This window comes from Cryptomeria japonica, chromosome 4, assembly GCF_030272615.1.
Source record: "Cryptomeria japonica chromosome 4, Sugi_1.0, whole genome shotgun sequence".
In the NCBI taxonomy this organism is placed as follows: Eukaryota; Viridiplantae; Streptophyta; class Pinopsida; order Cupressales; family Cupressaceae; genus Cryptomeria; species Cryptomeria japonica.
Genome location: NC_081408.1, coordinates 37825522 through 37841085, shown reverse-complemented (window position 1 = coordinate 37841085; position 15564 = coordinate 37825522). Strand labels below are relative to the sequence as shown.

General features: G+C 35.8%; 1 pseudogene; it reads right to left on the bottom strand.

Annotated features, from left to right (window-relative positions):
- Nucleotides 1–1297: 1297 nt before the first annotated feature.
- Nucleotides 1298–10177, bottom strand: LOC131874868 (flavone 3'-O-methyltransferase OMT1-like; annotated as a pseudogene).
- Nucleotides 10178–15564: the final 5387 nt, after the last annotated feature.

Below are 15564 nucleotides of genomic sequence, written 5' to 3'. Positions count from 1 at the left end.
TAAACTAAATACATTGAAAATAGTCTTTTCTTTCCATAACTACATTTCTAAACTCCGTAGAATAAAATATTACCATAAAAAATCCTATTTTCCTATTTTAAGTAGAACATATCAACTTGATTGATCAATACTTCTTTAGAAGGAATTGTATTATAAAACTTACCAATCAAGGCTTTCTTTCTTAGATCCTAGACTTGCAGCCGAAGACTTTAGTCTGGCAAAAAAAAATCTGAAGAGTTTGACACATTCTTCCTCCGAAAATCTACTTTCATTGGTTCAATTAATTCAATACATGAATTCTCCCTTCAAAATTTTAGCATCGATTGCTTTGGAACCCAAATCTTAGATATTCAAGATCTGCCCACTACTTGGGGTTTTTCTGGTTGTATCTCCCGTTTCTGCCACCTAGTTCCTCTTTAAGTTTCCCTCCATTTTGAATTTGATGAAAAAAAGCCTAAAGACTCTGTTGGTCATCAACATGATGAAATATGAAACTGAGGGAAGCATTTTGTGGTTGTGGAAGTTTGACATTGTCCACCTATGGGTATGACGTGATTTCTCTCTTATGATTTGATGCGATCAAATTTCCAAACCAAAATTCCTACTAAAATCCCCTCTAAAATCTCTGCGAACAACCTCTAAGTTCAGCGGTCTCTACTCCATCTTTTCTTTTCACAGAAAGCTAAATTGACATTTCTTTCTTTCTTTTACTCAACCAGTTTTTTATTTTTAAGCAAGGTTTAAATAGTCATATAGAATCACTATGATAGATAATTTTGCAATATTATATTGCTATCATTATTTTATTTTATTTTTAAATTATTTAAAAAATATCAATTTATTATAATATTATATTTCTCTCTCTCTATATATATATGACTTTCTTTATAAATGATTAAAGCTGGATTTGAAAGGATCTTTGAACTTTATATAAATTTAGTATAAAATATATCAATAAAACTATCATATAAAAACAAAGATCAATCTCATAAAATCCAAAGGCTAAAAATAACCCATAAAACATAAATTATAATGCAAAAAGAGTGAGAAGAACAAAAGATCAACTCAATCATGATGGTTTGAATTTGAACCATTTTAGAAAGCTCTAGAACTACAAATTATATACTCTAAAAATAGGCATGCAATTGTCCTTGCTTTAAGTAATGATCATATTTTTTTTATATAATAAACATAGAAAAGTACGTGGAACATACATATGCATCTAATATCTTTGTGATAATATAATTATAGAAAAATTATGTTCGCGTGATTCTCAATCAGTTGCTATTTCACTGAATTAGAATTTGGAAACCTCAATAATGGATTGAATTGATGGCAATTTGAAGATAATGTAGCTTTTGAATTATGCTTTGCTAAAAATTTGTTTGAATTCCATCTCTCATCTCTCCTTTCCACCAATACTAAATACCACCATTTCCACATCAAATGTCAATCACACGCCCCTAAGACATTTCTCTTCCTCATCTATGACTTTTTTCCTTTCAGCAATTAGTGCATCCACAATTATAACTTTTCCATTTTTTGGTATGGCTTCATAGCACTTTTTCAACACTCTTACACAATCATCATCATCATCATCTCAATCATGCAAAATCCACTGCAATAATATTTTTCAATCAACTTAATTTACTATTGAAATATATAAATTTTGAAAAAATATTACATAAGATTATATACCTTGATGAAAACTGCATCAGTTGGTGGAATATATTCAAACATGTTACCAATCACATGCTCTACTCCTACAATATTACAAGCAAAACCATATTAACTTGCTATCATTGAAATGTAGAAGACATTGTAATAATAATTTAAAAAGTGTTCATAATAATATCTAATAATATCTTTAAAAAAAAGGAATTGCTCTTCGCATATTATGTTAATAACTATAGAAAGAATCAATATTACCAACAATAGGAAGTGCAAAAGCAATGACATGAGGAAAGTCAAAATCAAATCCTCTAATGTGTTTGTAATTCTAGACAATGATAGACAAGGTAGATCCCACACCTCCAGCAACATCAACTAAAGAAGTTATCTTCTTAAACCCTTGCTCATAAATCTTCACAACGGACGCCATGACACTCTTATGAAAAACCTTATCGAAGGTGCTGCCACCTTCTAAGACAAAATCATGCAGATGCAGCCATCCAGGCATGGTAATATTGTTTATGGATCTCAACAAAAATGGAACAGAACTTCTAATGGACACCACCACCTTCACTTGTTTCCTTAACAAGCAATTTAGAAAGGCCTTTTGAGGCCATATCTACATTTCTTGAAGTCCTCCTAGCGTGGGATCTCAAGAAAGACTTGATGGGAGGATAGAAATCTCAGAAGACAAAACAGATATTCTATGTGAGGGGGGCTTTCCGTGGAAGCCGAAATATGGGAAGCAATTTCCTCTAGGGTAAGAGAGCCTAAAGCCTGGGCAATTATGTCTAGAATATGTAGGAAAAAAGTAGCTTTGAGAGCAATGGACTTGAATTTAAGTGATGTTGTTATTCAGTTAGGAAGCTCCAGCATGCATACACCATCATGCACCAATAAAAGCATAGTCATGCACCGTCAAAGGATTCGAATAGATTTAGGCTATTCTTAGTTTTTTAGTTTTTTACATTCTTGAAAATAAAGCATGTTGTGCATACTATTAGTTAGATTTAGTTTGGAGTTTATTTTAAGACTGTTTGTATGCACCCAAGAATGCATGCTCGTAGTTGGTTTAGTTTCTTGATTTAGTTTTTAGCATGTAGTGTTTATTTTAGATTTTTTGTCTGATTTTTTTTTCCACCAAATAAATGCATGCATAGAATGCTCTATCCTTAGTACTATATGGTCTATTTTTAGAGACTTTGAATTCTTTTCTTAGTGAAGCTGGAAAACTCTATTTATAGGGAATCTTTGTATTCTTTTTTATCAAGCAGTAATAGAGAATTTGTGTGATGTTCAAAAAACAAGCCACTGTGTTTTTATTCTGATTTGTGTTTGTTATATTTCTGCAATTTGATTATTATTGTTATAGTATTTTATTTTCTATTTTATTTGATTAATCAGTTGGCTCAGAGGAGACAAAGTAGTTTCAGATTCTACAAGTAGTATCAGAGCAAGTAAACTTGTTTTGGGTTAAAGTTTTATTGTTGGAATTTCACCAAAGTTAATCATGTCGAATTCTAACCTTATGCGCATTCCACAATTTGATGGGAATGATTATGATTATTGGTGCATTAAGATACTGACCTTTTTTATTGGAAAATATTTGTGGGAGATTATTGAATCAGGTTATGAGGAGCCAACTGATTGGAATGCCCTTACAGCCAATGAAAGAACAACAAGGAAGGAAGCAAGGAAGAAGAATGCTCAAGATTTGTTTCACATTCGGATAGCTCTTGATAAGAGCTTATTTCCAAGAATATAAGGAGCAACAAATGCCAAGGATGTGTGCAAGACTCTACAAGAAGCTTACCAGGGTAGTGATCAAGTTAAGGTAGTCAAGCTTTAGACATTGAAGTGAGAGTTCGATAATTTGAAGATGCAAGAAGCTGAAAGTATAAGTGATTATTGTGTCAGAGTCAAAGATGTGGTCAATAAAATGGCTACACTTGGGGAAACTATAAGTAATAAAGTTCTGATAAAAAAAGGTATTGAGATCTTTGACACCTAGATGGAATTACGTTGCCATAATCATAGAAGAAAGCAAGGATTTGACAAAACTACGGTTTGATCAATTGGTTGGATCCTTGATGTCTCATGAAGAAAGATTGAAAGATTCTTTTGAAGGTATAGAGAAAGAGTTTTCCTCTAAATTGCAAATCACAAAAAATGAAGATGCAAATAGTAGTAGTGCCAAAATAAATCAAGGCCAAGGTAAAGAGAAAAGCCAAAATTCTTCAAGAGGTAGAGGCAAATGTGGTTCAAGAGGAAGAGGTGGTTCTAGAGGAAGAGGTAGAGGCAGGTTTGATAAGAAAAATGTTCAATGTTACCATTGTAACAGGTATGGCCACTTTGAAAGAGAAAGCAAATTGAAAGAAGGTAAAAGTGCTAACTATGCTCAAGAAAGTAATGAGAATCCTTCTAATCACTTATTTTTGTCTTATGTCAAGGGTGAAAATACTAGTAAAGATGTTTGGTACCTAGATTTTGGATGCTCTAACCATATGACAAGGAATGAGAAGTTGTTTTCAACAAAGGATGGAAGTTTCAAATCCAAGATCCATCTTGGTGATGATAAATCGTTGGAGGCTGTTGCCAAAGGAGCTATGGAGGTCCAAACAAAAGAATGTATAAAGAGTATTCATGATATTTATTATACTCCAAAATTGAAGCACAATTTATTACTTGTTGGGCAGCTATGTGAGAAAAATTATAAAGTAGTCTTTGAGAATAAGACATGCACTATCTATGATAAGAATAAGGGCAATAGGGTGATCATTGTTTTGCCTATGACAAGAAATAGGATGTTCCCTTTGAGGTTTGGTGAACATAACAGCAACCTTGCAAATATGGCTTATGAGGATTCAAGTTGGTTATGGCATCTCAGGTATGGGCATTTAAATTTTCATAGTTTGAAGTTTCTAACCTCGCATGCATTAGTTTCTGGTTTGCCCAAGGTAGACAAGCATAAGGAGGTTTGTGAAGGATGTGCTAAAGGAAAGAATGCAAGGGAAAATTTTCCAAAGGGCAATGCATGGAGGGCCCATCACCCACTTCAGCTTGTTCGTTCAAACATATGTGGTCCTATGCAGACTAAGAGTTTGGATGAGTCATCACTTTTATTGATGATTACTCACGAAATTGTTGGGTATATTTTTTGAAGGCCAAAGATAAAGCCCTGGATACATTCAAGAAGTTCAAAGCCCTCATAGAAAATGAGAAAGGGTGCAAGATCAAATGTTTGAGGACTAACCGTGGAGGAGAATTTTGTTCAAAGGCTTTCCAGAGTTATTGTGATATGAATGGCATCAGGAGGAAACTTACTATTGCATACACACCTCAACAAAATGGAGTAGTTGAAAGGAAGAATCGTACTATGGTTGAAATGGAAAGGTGCATATTACAAACCAAGGGATTGAGAAATTCTTACTGGGGAGATGCAGTTGCTACACCAGTGTACATCCTCAACTGTAGCCCCACCAGTGCACTAGAAAAGATGACTCCTTATGAAGCTTGGTATGAAAAAAGGCCTAATGTTAATCATTTCAAAGTTTTTGGTTGTTTGGCTTATGTGCATGTACCTGATTAGAATAGATAGAAGTTAGATGCAAAGAGTTAGTCATGTATTTTTATAGGGTATAGTAAGAAAATCAAGGCTTATAGATTGTATATTAATCCTATCACTAATAAGCTTATTGTCTCAAGAGATGTAATTTTTGATGAAGGGAGAGTTTATGATCATGAAAAAGGCCATGTTGAGAAGCCAAAATATGTTTTGAATGATGATATAATTGTTGATATTGATCATGAGCAGCCAACTAATGTTTCTATATCCAGTGGTTTAACTCCACCAAGCAGCCCTTCATCAAGTTCTTCAGTACCAAGTTAAAGTCCAGCTTCTTCTCCAAGTTATACAAGGAAGGTAAGGAGATTGAGTGATATCTATCAGAGGAGTGCAAATCAAGTACATGAAGAAAACCCAATAGGTGAGATGGTGAATTTTACTTTATTAGCCAAAGCTGAGAAGATGCATGTAGTAACGAGGTTTGGGTGCAATCCATGGAAGAAGAGATGGATTCCATTCACAAGAATGACACTTGGGAGTTGACAAAACTTTCACATTACAAAAAAAAGATTGGCACCAAATGGGTCTACAAGACCAATTTTAACAATGATGGGAGTGTTGAAAGACACAAGGCAAGATTAGTTGCTAAAGCCTTCACACATAAGTATGGAATTGATTATGAAGAGACATTTGCACCAGTAGAAAGACTAGAGACCGTAAGAATATTGATTTCAATAGAAGCTCAGAAGAAGTGGAGCATACATCATATGGACGTGAAAAGTGCCTTCTTGAATGGGTACTTAATTAGAAGAGGAAGTATATGTGGAGCAGTCACAAGGTTTTGAAGTGGATGGAAAAGATCATCATGTCTATAGGTTGAAGAAGGATTTGTATGGCCTCAATAAAACACTAAGAGTGTGGTATGCCAGGATTGATGGATACTTTCAAGAGAATGGCTTCCAAAGAAGTAAGAGTGATCCTACCCTTTACTACAAACAAGAAGGTACTAATATTCTAATCATAAGTTTGTAGGTTGATGATCTATTGTATATGCGTAGTAGTTTTAAGATGAAAGATAAATTCAAAGCTGCTATGATGAATGAATTTGACATGAAATATCTTGGTCTCATAAAATATTTTCTAGGAATGGAGGTTTATCAAAGTAAGGAAGAGATTTTCATTTGTCAAACAAAGTATGCACAGGATATGCTAAATAAATTTGATATGACTGATTGTAACCCTGCCTCCACTCCAAGTGCTCATGGAGTTGTGTTGTGTAGAGATGATGGTGCTAATTTAGTTGATGAGACGGCTTACAGAAGTATTGTGGGTGTTTACCCCCAACATTAATAACAATAATACCTCTAATTCAAATCTCAATCTGAAGTTTGGATATTCATATGGTAGAGTTTACTATTCTCATGGTTGGTGTTCATTTAGTTGTCAATCCAGGAACGTAAAACTTGAAATGGGTCTGCAAGATATATGCACTAAGCTCCTTGAATGATTATTCTCAATTACTGGAAGAAAGGTAGGAATAAAAATCAGAAAGACTAAATGAAAGCTTTTTCAAAATTCTACTGAAATGAATTAATGGAAATAATAGGAATAACACCATTCTACCTTGGCTGCAGGAACAGTCAAAGGATCTATTTCCAATGGCTGCAGGAACAACCCAGTCATGAACTTCTACTGCAACTAAGTAAATACTAACTTCAATAATCATAAACACGGGATCACTCGCCAAGTGGACCCCCTTAGATGAGTGATATCAAACTCTCAATAAAGAACTCTTAACAGATCAAAATAACATGTTTTTATTCATTTCTTCCTGAAAGATAATTACATATCCAAAAGATGAAAATCTAGAATACGTGACAAAAACTGCTCAATCCTTTTCCATTCTGTCTAACACTCAGAAACAAAGGGAGAGCTTATTAAATAGAAAAGACAAACTACAACGGATAACTACAATTACGCCCAGAAGAAAAGGCGGATCACTACTAGACGAAGGAGATAACAGAGAGCTTGGCTATAGGAACTGTGGATCTGTAACCGAACCACAGTCCTTTGCATGCCAAAGAAATATTTTACAAATTAAACATGTACTGGAGTTAAACTCCTGTGGTGAAGTACAACTACTCTGATTATGCCTTAGATTGCGTTCGCTTGAATCTCCTTCAATTTGACCTCCAGCTCTCTGGTGTGATTCTCCAGTCCTTAGGCACGGAAGAGAATTCTTCACTGCAGCATCAATTATTACCTGCACTAAAATAGAAATAGAATACAAGGACACGCATATGTATCTTACTTTAACTAATACATTTATTAACTCACATATGAAATCATCCTAAATAACCTGCATATCATAGAGACAAACCATTTGGCTGCAGGAATAAATTGGCATGGTTGCAGGAAGAAATTGGCAAGGTTCAAACATGATTTCTTAAGTTCGGTTTTTAAAACATGGATTACATATAGTCAATGCACAATATTTTACTATCATAATGCAACCCAAAAGATATCAAAAACCTAAAAGTCCTGATACAAACATGTCAATACACCGACTTATCATGCCCCCCAACTCTAAGGGTTTGTTGCTTCTACAGCAAAAGGAAAATTTCTAACTTTTGTTGAGACTCTGAAATCACCCACAGTGTTCTGTTCGGTTCCCTTGGAAGGCAAACTCCAGTAAAATCTCTTCATTTTCTCCAACCTGGACCATCTAGTTGTTTCTTCAACATTCACATCATAATTTTGTTTTGTTGGTTGGCATGCCAAAAGTGGCCACATTAGGATAGGAGGCTGAAAGATTAATGGTAACCAATTATTGGATTTCTCCCTTCCTAGCTGTATATATTTGGATGCTCTTTGTATAGATGCATGAAAATTCTACAATGAATAGGGTTCTCCCAGTTTTAGATGATCTGGTAGATGATTCCAGCGTTGAGTTAGTCCCTCTAGTGCTATTGTCCTGTGGGTTTGGACTAATTGCTCAAACGTTTGATATACTTCCTCTCTAATTGGAAGTACTATCTTTCTAACATCATCTCTTATTAATAACTTTTGCCAGTCATAATACCAAACTCTGGGTTCTTTTGCTTCCCTCCTCAATGGCAATGGACAGTCAAGTTCCAGTTTTTCAAACTCCCTAGCTTATGGTCCTATAATCATTTCATTTTCTATCCATGATATTAGAGCTCTGAGATGAATATCCCCAATGTATAACAAAGGATTCTATTCTCTATCTTGGGGCACAGCATAATTATGTAAATATAATTCACATAACAGGTTCTTTACAGAATGTGGGGAGGTTTGAAAAGCATGATAGAATTCCTCAGGTGTTTCCAAGGATGGGCTAAGGTCCCTTACTATGCGGTTTAATCTAAAATTCAGATACTGTTCTTTCAAGTGCAGTGGATAAATTCTTGGGGGAGCTCTACACTGCATTATCTCAGGAACCATACTATAGATTTCTTCTACCTTAGTCTCCAATTCTTTAATTCTATTGTCTTTCTTCTCAATCTCTTTTTGCTGCTTATTAATTATTCCTTGCAACCTATCCTTCTCTATTTCCCATTGCCTAAAGAATGTTAAAGCAATTGACAAGCTAGTTAGGGATGAAGGAGTTTTTATGGGTCCTACCTTAGACCGTGGAATTTCTTCAATAACTTCCTCATTCTGGATTGGCATATTTCCCATGTTTTCTTCAGATTGTTGTGCAACATCATCAATTATCTCCTCAGATTGCAATGCCACTGAAACTAGATTTGCAAGCTTATCAATTAAAATTTCTTCCTGAATTGCTTCTTGGATTTTTTCACCTGCAGGATTTTCTTGAATTTCATTTTCTGTAGGGTTTTCTTGCATTTCCTTATTTGTAGCATTTTCTTCTTCTGAAGTGTCTACTGCAATGACCTCTACTGGCTTACTCACTGGTTGAGTTTTCTGTGTCCTTGTTCTCCTAACATAAACTTTTGAAACAGACGTAGGAGTTCTTGTTTTTGTCCGACGCTTCTTGGTTGCGGGAGGAATATGCACTTCCTGCGGTCGAACAACAAATTCTTCACCTGACTCCTCCTTTTCTAATTCTTTTCCTTCCCTCTGCAAAATAGGTGAACCTCCTTGAAGAGAGGTAGAGGGTTGTCCTTCAGTTAGCCCTGCTTCAATATTTTCTTCTAAAATTATTGTAGCTCCTTCAGTAACTAACAAACCCTCATCTTCACTGGAAAGATCTTTTGAAGACATCCCTTCTTGAACCGGAGGATTATCTTCAACAGGGGCTTCATCTACCCTAAATTGCAAAATATCTTCAAACACACCCCATTCCATCTGTGAAACATCTCTTCAGGACCATTGTACCAGCAACTTCACCAGTCTGTGATGGCTAATAGAGTGATTGCCATATTTTTTAGTCTCCTTAGCACTTATAGAAATGAGATGATACAAGAAATTTGGGACATTAACTCACCGGTTATGACGCAGATGACTGAGTAGCTTGAAGTGAGGCGAGTGGAGATTTGAATACCATCCTTCACAGGTGATATATTTCATGATATACAGAGCTACTTGAGGCCAGTGTGCTAGCAAAGAAACCCTTCTAGTTCCTTGCCTATCTACCATTAAGGGTCTGTATGTAGGAATTGTGAACTCTGTCGTGGCACTCCTTGCATATTTCGATTCTGGAAAGAGTTCTCCTTCCTGCAGCAAACCTGTGACCTCTGCTATTCTCTGCTCTATAGCAATTACCCTCAACCCCTTAACTGTGGCTTCTCCTTTGTCAAAAGAATGCATAAATTTCACAGCTATTTCATCATTGAAATCCCTAATCTTCAAGAAATACTCCAGCCAGCCGTGGTTTTGGAAATAGTGCACACAGACAACATCCTGCAACAAACCTTCATGTACAGTCGGTTCATGGCGAATCAGATCACCTCCCATCTTTCTACTCTAATACTTCCGTAGCTTCAACAAAATGTTTGAAAGATTCCAAAAGGCTAAAATTTACATATCTAAAATTAGGCGGCAGAACTTATTATTCACTCGTGTGAAATAATAATCATCATAAGTAATGTCAGTTAGGAAATCAGTTCGATATAATAGATCTTACTGTGAAAAAGGACCATAAAGTACCCCCCCCCAAACTTAACCTAGCTCGTGTCCACACAGGCCAATAAGATGTCGGGTTTGAAGCGGATTAAAACAGGATTAAAGTCATAATGAACTAATAAATGCAAAATTAAAATAAAGTACAATATACAAGTACCTGCAATTGGGCAAAAATGATGGCGAAATGAAATGAAGTGATAGATAAGAAACTGAGATGGAATGTAGTGGATGGAACTTATGTACGGAGAACAATATTTCTCATGGAAATATCTGATTATGATATGGTAAATAAGTTCTCTGCAAAAGCTACAGGAACATCACCTTTATTAACATGCCCAAGTGCAACAAGAAGTTCATGAATTGCTACTAAATCATTATCAGTTATTGCAGGAATATCATCAGTTGCTGCAGGAACATCATCAGTTGCTGCAAGAACTTGTGTTTCTTTTTGAGGAGCAAACTGCTGCAGAAACTCTTCTCTAGTAGCTGGCTTGTGATAAAGGCGTAGTCGGTGTCCATTCACTAAAAGTTTGAATCTAACAGCATCTATGGTGGACAACCTAACTACTCCATTATGAAAAACTTATTTTATTTGATAAGGACCCAACCACCTCGTTTAGAGTTTTCCCTGAGCATCCTTATATCTGGAATCATATAAGAGTGCCCAATCACCAACTTTGAATCTCTTTTCTCTGATATACTTATCATGCCATCTGGCTCTTTGGTTTTGAATCAACTCTGTCTGTTGAACAGCTATTTTTCTCCATTCATCTAAAGCATTTAACTACTGAATGCGTTCCTTTTGTGCTTCAGATAATGTCATATTCAGTTGTAGGGTTGTTCTCAAGGTTTTATGCTCAAATTCAATAGGCATCATTGTTGTTTTTCCATAGACCATCTCAAAAGGTGTGAATCCAATTGGTGTTTTCCAGGTTGTTCTATATGCCCAAATTGCCTCTGAAAGCCGATTAGACCAATCTTTCTTGTGGATAGACATTGTTTTTGTAAGAATACCCTCAAGTTCTCTGTTGGTAACCTCTACTTGACCATTAGACTATGGATGGTATGGAGTAGATTTCCTATGTCTTATATTATAATCATTGACCAAAGCTTTTATCAATGTTGATGTAAATTGAGGTCCCTGATATGAGACAATTTCCCTAGGTACTTCATACGTTGTAAATATTTCCTCATATAGAAACTTAGCTACCTTATTATCTCTTGCATGTTGCATAGCTTTAGCTTCTACCCATTTTGTCACATAGTATGTACATACCAAGATATAAGATTTGCCATTAGAAGGTGGATCAATGTGGCCAACAAAATCTAATCCCCATTTATCAAATGGTGTTACAGATATTTGAGGATATAGAGGCATTTCATCAGATTTTGTAGGTCTGCCCATTCGCTGACACCTATCACACTTCCTTGTGTACTGAGTTGCATCCTTGTGTAGAGTAGGCCAATAATAACCAGTATTGAGCATTTTCAATGCTATCCTTTTGGCAGCAAAATGACCTCCACATGGTTCATCATGACATGCATGCAAGATGTCATATGTTTCATCTTCTCTGACACATCTTCGCATAACTTGATCAGGTCCAGTATAGAATAGACAATTAGCAATCCATGAAAAATTAAAAAAAAATTCAACTAACAACCTTCTTTCCTTAGGAGAAAAAGAAATTGGCATCTTAGCTATAGCTAAATAGTTGGCAATATCCGCATACCAAGGTGTATGAGCCTATATGAGAAACAAATGCTCATCTGGAAAAGTGTCATCTATCATTGTAGAGTCTTCCTGCAATTGAAGTCGTGAAAGATAATCAGCAACAACATTAGACTTCCTTGGCTTATCAATAATTGTGATATCAAATTCCTACATCAACAATAACCAGCGAGCCAATCTACCGGTGATTGATGGCTTATTCATAAGATATCTAATTGCAGTATGATCTGTATGGACAAATATTGGATACCCTATAATATAGTGTCAAAACTTGTTAAGGGCATATATAACAGCTAGCATTTCTTTTTCAGTAACTGTATAATTCAATTCAAGTCCTTGCAAATACTTACTGATATAATATATGGTATTTTCCAACTTATCAACTTTCTATCCTAACACTGCTCCTATAGCATAATCAGATGCATCAGTATGGATTTGAAATGGTAAAGACCAATTAGGTCCTTTGAGAACTGGTGCTTGAGTCAAAGCATGCTTAAGCTTTAAAAAAGCTTCATTGCATGCTGAGGTCCATTTAAATTTTGCATCTTTAGTAAGTAGTGTATATAAGGGACTTGCAATTTTGTTGAAATCTTTAATGAACCTTCTGTAGTATCCAGCATGGCCAAGAAAACTTCTCACATCTTTTTGCTTCACAGGGTTATTAATTTGCTGAATAACCTCAATTTTTGCTTGATCCACTTGTATACCTTGTATAGATATATGATGACCAAGGACTATTCCTTCTTCCATCATTATAAAACACTTTTCACTGTTTAGAGACAAGTTGTAGTCTTCACACCGCTGCAAAACTTTCTTCAAATTATCCAATGCCTGATCAAATTCAGAACCATAGGTTGTAAAGTCATCCATGTAAATCTCCATTATGTCTTGAGAAATATCAGAAAAAATACTGATGACCGCCCTTTGAAAAGTGGCTGGAGCATTACACAACCCAAAAGGAAGAACAGAATATGCATAAGTGCCCCATGGACAAGGAAATGTTGTTTTCTCCTAGTCCTCATGGGCTATTTGTATTTAATTATAGCCACTGAATCCATCCAAAAATGAAAAACATTTCTTACCAGCAAGAGAATCCAATACCTGATCTACAAAGGGTAGTGGAAAATGATCCTTCCTTGTTGCTAAGTTCAAAGCTCTATAATCAACACATATTCTCCATTTGCCTCCTTTTTTAGGAACTATCACCGAAGGTGATACCCTTTGACTATCAGAAATGGGATAAATAAATCCAGCTTTCAACAATTTCTGCAATTCTTCTTTAACTATTTCTTTCAAGGCAAGATTGACTCTTCTTTGAGGTTGTCTAAGGGGAAAACACTCATCCTTTATATAAATGCGATGTGTACAAACTGCTAGAGCAATTCCATTCATATCCTTGTAATCCCATGCAAAGGCATTTCTATGGAGTTTTAGCAAGTCTACCAAGCTATCCTTCTAAATATCTGCTATATTCTTGTTGATGTTCAAATATTTATTCAATGCAACCTCTATCTTGACAGTAAGATCAATCTGATTTATATCAGAAATATGAGAATATGACAACTCCTGTGGCAACAAAGTGTGCAAAATATCAGTGGCTACAAGAAAGTCCAATCCTGCAATATTCAGAACCAATTCCTGCAATTCTCTGTCTTCTATTAATTCATTTGTCAGAACCTTATAAAGGATTGATTCCTCATCATATAACTGCATGAGTGGTACTCGATTAATCATCATAAGATGACTAATAGAGTCTATCTCTTCAGATTCCTCTCCCAAAATAGGCCAAACAGTCTGCTGCTGCTCAAGCTGAGGTTGTGCAGAGGAATACAAAGCCAATGTTTTTGTGGAACTACCATCTGAGATAGTCATGTCTTCTGATCTACACCCAATATATGCATCTATTGTGGCAAGCCATGGTCTTCCCAAAATGACTGGATATCCCCCGAATGTTGCTTTTGGAGATAAAATCATAAAGTCTGCAGGGTATTCCCAGGAATCTAGTATGACCACTATATCTTCTATTATACCATCAGGTCTTACTGCAGAGCCATCAGCAAGTTGAAGAACTGTAGGTGTAGCCCTTAAACTATCTATCTCAAGATGTTTCGTTACTTCCCTTGTCATTACATTAATGGCTACTCCTAGATCAATTAAAACATTCTTTATTTGACTTCCATTAATGACTATAGTCACAACAGGACTGCCTGGATTAGAATATTTTGGAATAGCAACTTTTCCCAACATAATATCAGCTAATTGACCCATAACATGAACGGTTTGTGGATCCTTTTTCTTTCTGCCAGGTTTCTTTAGGCATGCCTCTCTCAATGCCTTACCATATATTGGAACATCCTTTATTGCTTGCAGCAATGGAATTTTAACACAAATGTGCTTCAGTTGGTCAAGAATATCAAAGCTTTGTTGTTGTTCAGTTGAAACTTCTTTGTCGGACAATCTTTGAGGAAATGGTGGTAATATTTGATTCTGAGGTATTACAGCATTAGGATCAGAGGTTGGTTGCTCTTCTGGTACTTCAGTAATAACTGGATGAGAGGGACTAGGAAGGGTTATTCCAGATCGGAGGTGAATATCTTCTAGTGATAAAGAATAGGCTGGGTATTGGTTAGCATCGGTTGAATAAGCTTGTTGTTGTTGTTGAGATTTAATATTTGGATTAGGCAATAGTTGAGTAGGTAGTTGTGTTTGCTTTGGAGGTGGTGTTGTGGCTACAGAAGGTGGCATTAAAGCAGGAGATTGTGGCTGCTGATTAGGAGGCTGATAGCTAGAAGATTGGGATGACCATGATGGGTTTCCCCTCCATTGAGAGTTAGGTTGCCAATTCCCTTGAAACTAGTTCCCTGCACTCTGAGGTGGATACCAGTCTCCTTGTGGCTGCTGCCACTGGGGCATTTGATTAGCAAATTGCTTTCCTTGGCCTTGTGATCCATACCAATTTGGATAATTACCAAAATTTTGAGAATACTGTGGTCGCCATTGGTTATTTGGTGCATAAGAACTACCACTATAACCAAAAAAGGAAAGTGGATCAGGTGGCATACCTTGTCTCAGAAAATTTGGTCTTCTTATAGCAGCATAGAAGACTTGTTCATCCTCCCCTTGAATTGGTTTTAAATCAGGTACTTCAACATTTGCAACCATTTTACATCTACAATCTTTCTTCCGCTGCTTACCAATGAGGACAAAATTCTGCAAGGAATGCATCAGCTTCCTCATGCTTCTTCTTAGCTGCCAATGTATCCAACTGAGTAGCCATATTATTTATTATGTCCTCTTTGAAATCTTTTAACAAATGACTAAGTTCCAACCTAGAAACTCCATTTCCAGATGATGATGATGGTGCTCCTGGCTTAAATCTCCTATTCTTCTTAGAAGTGGATCTAGAATATTTCTTGCAAATTTGTTCTATTTCAGCCCAAGTAGATTGTGTAATGTCACCCCCCCATTAGATCTAAGGAATCAATGCATT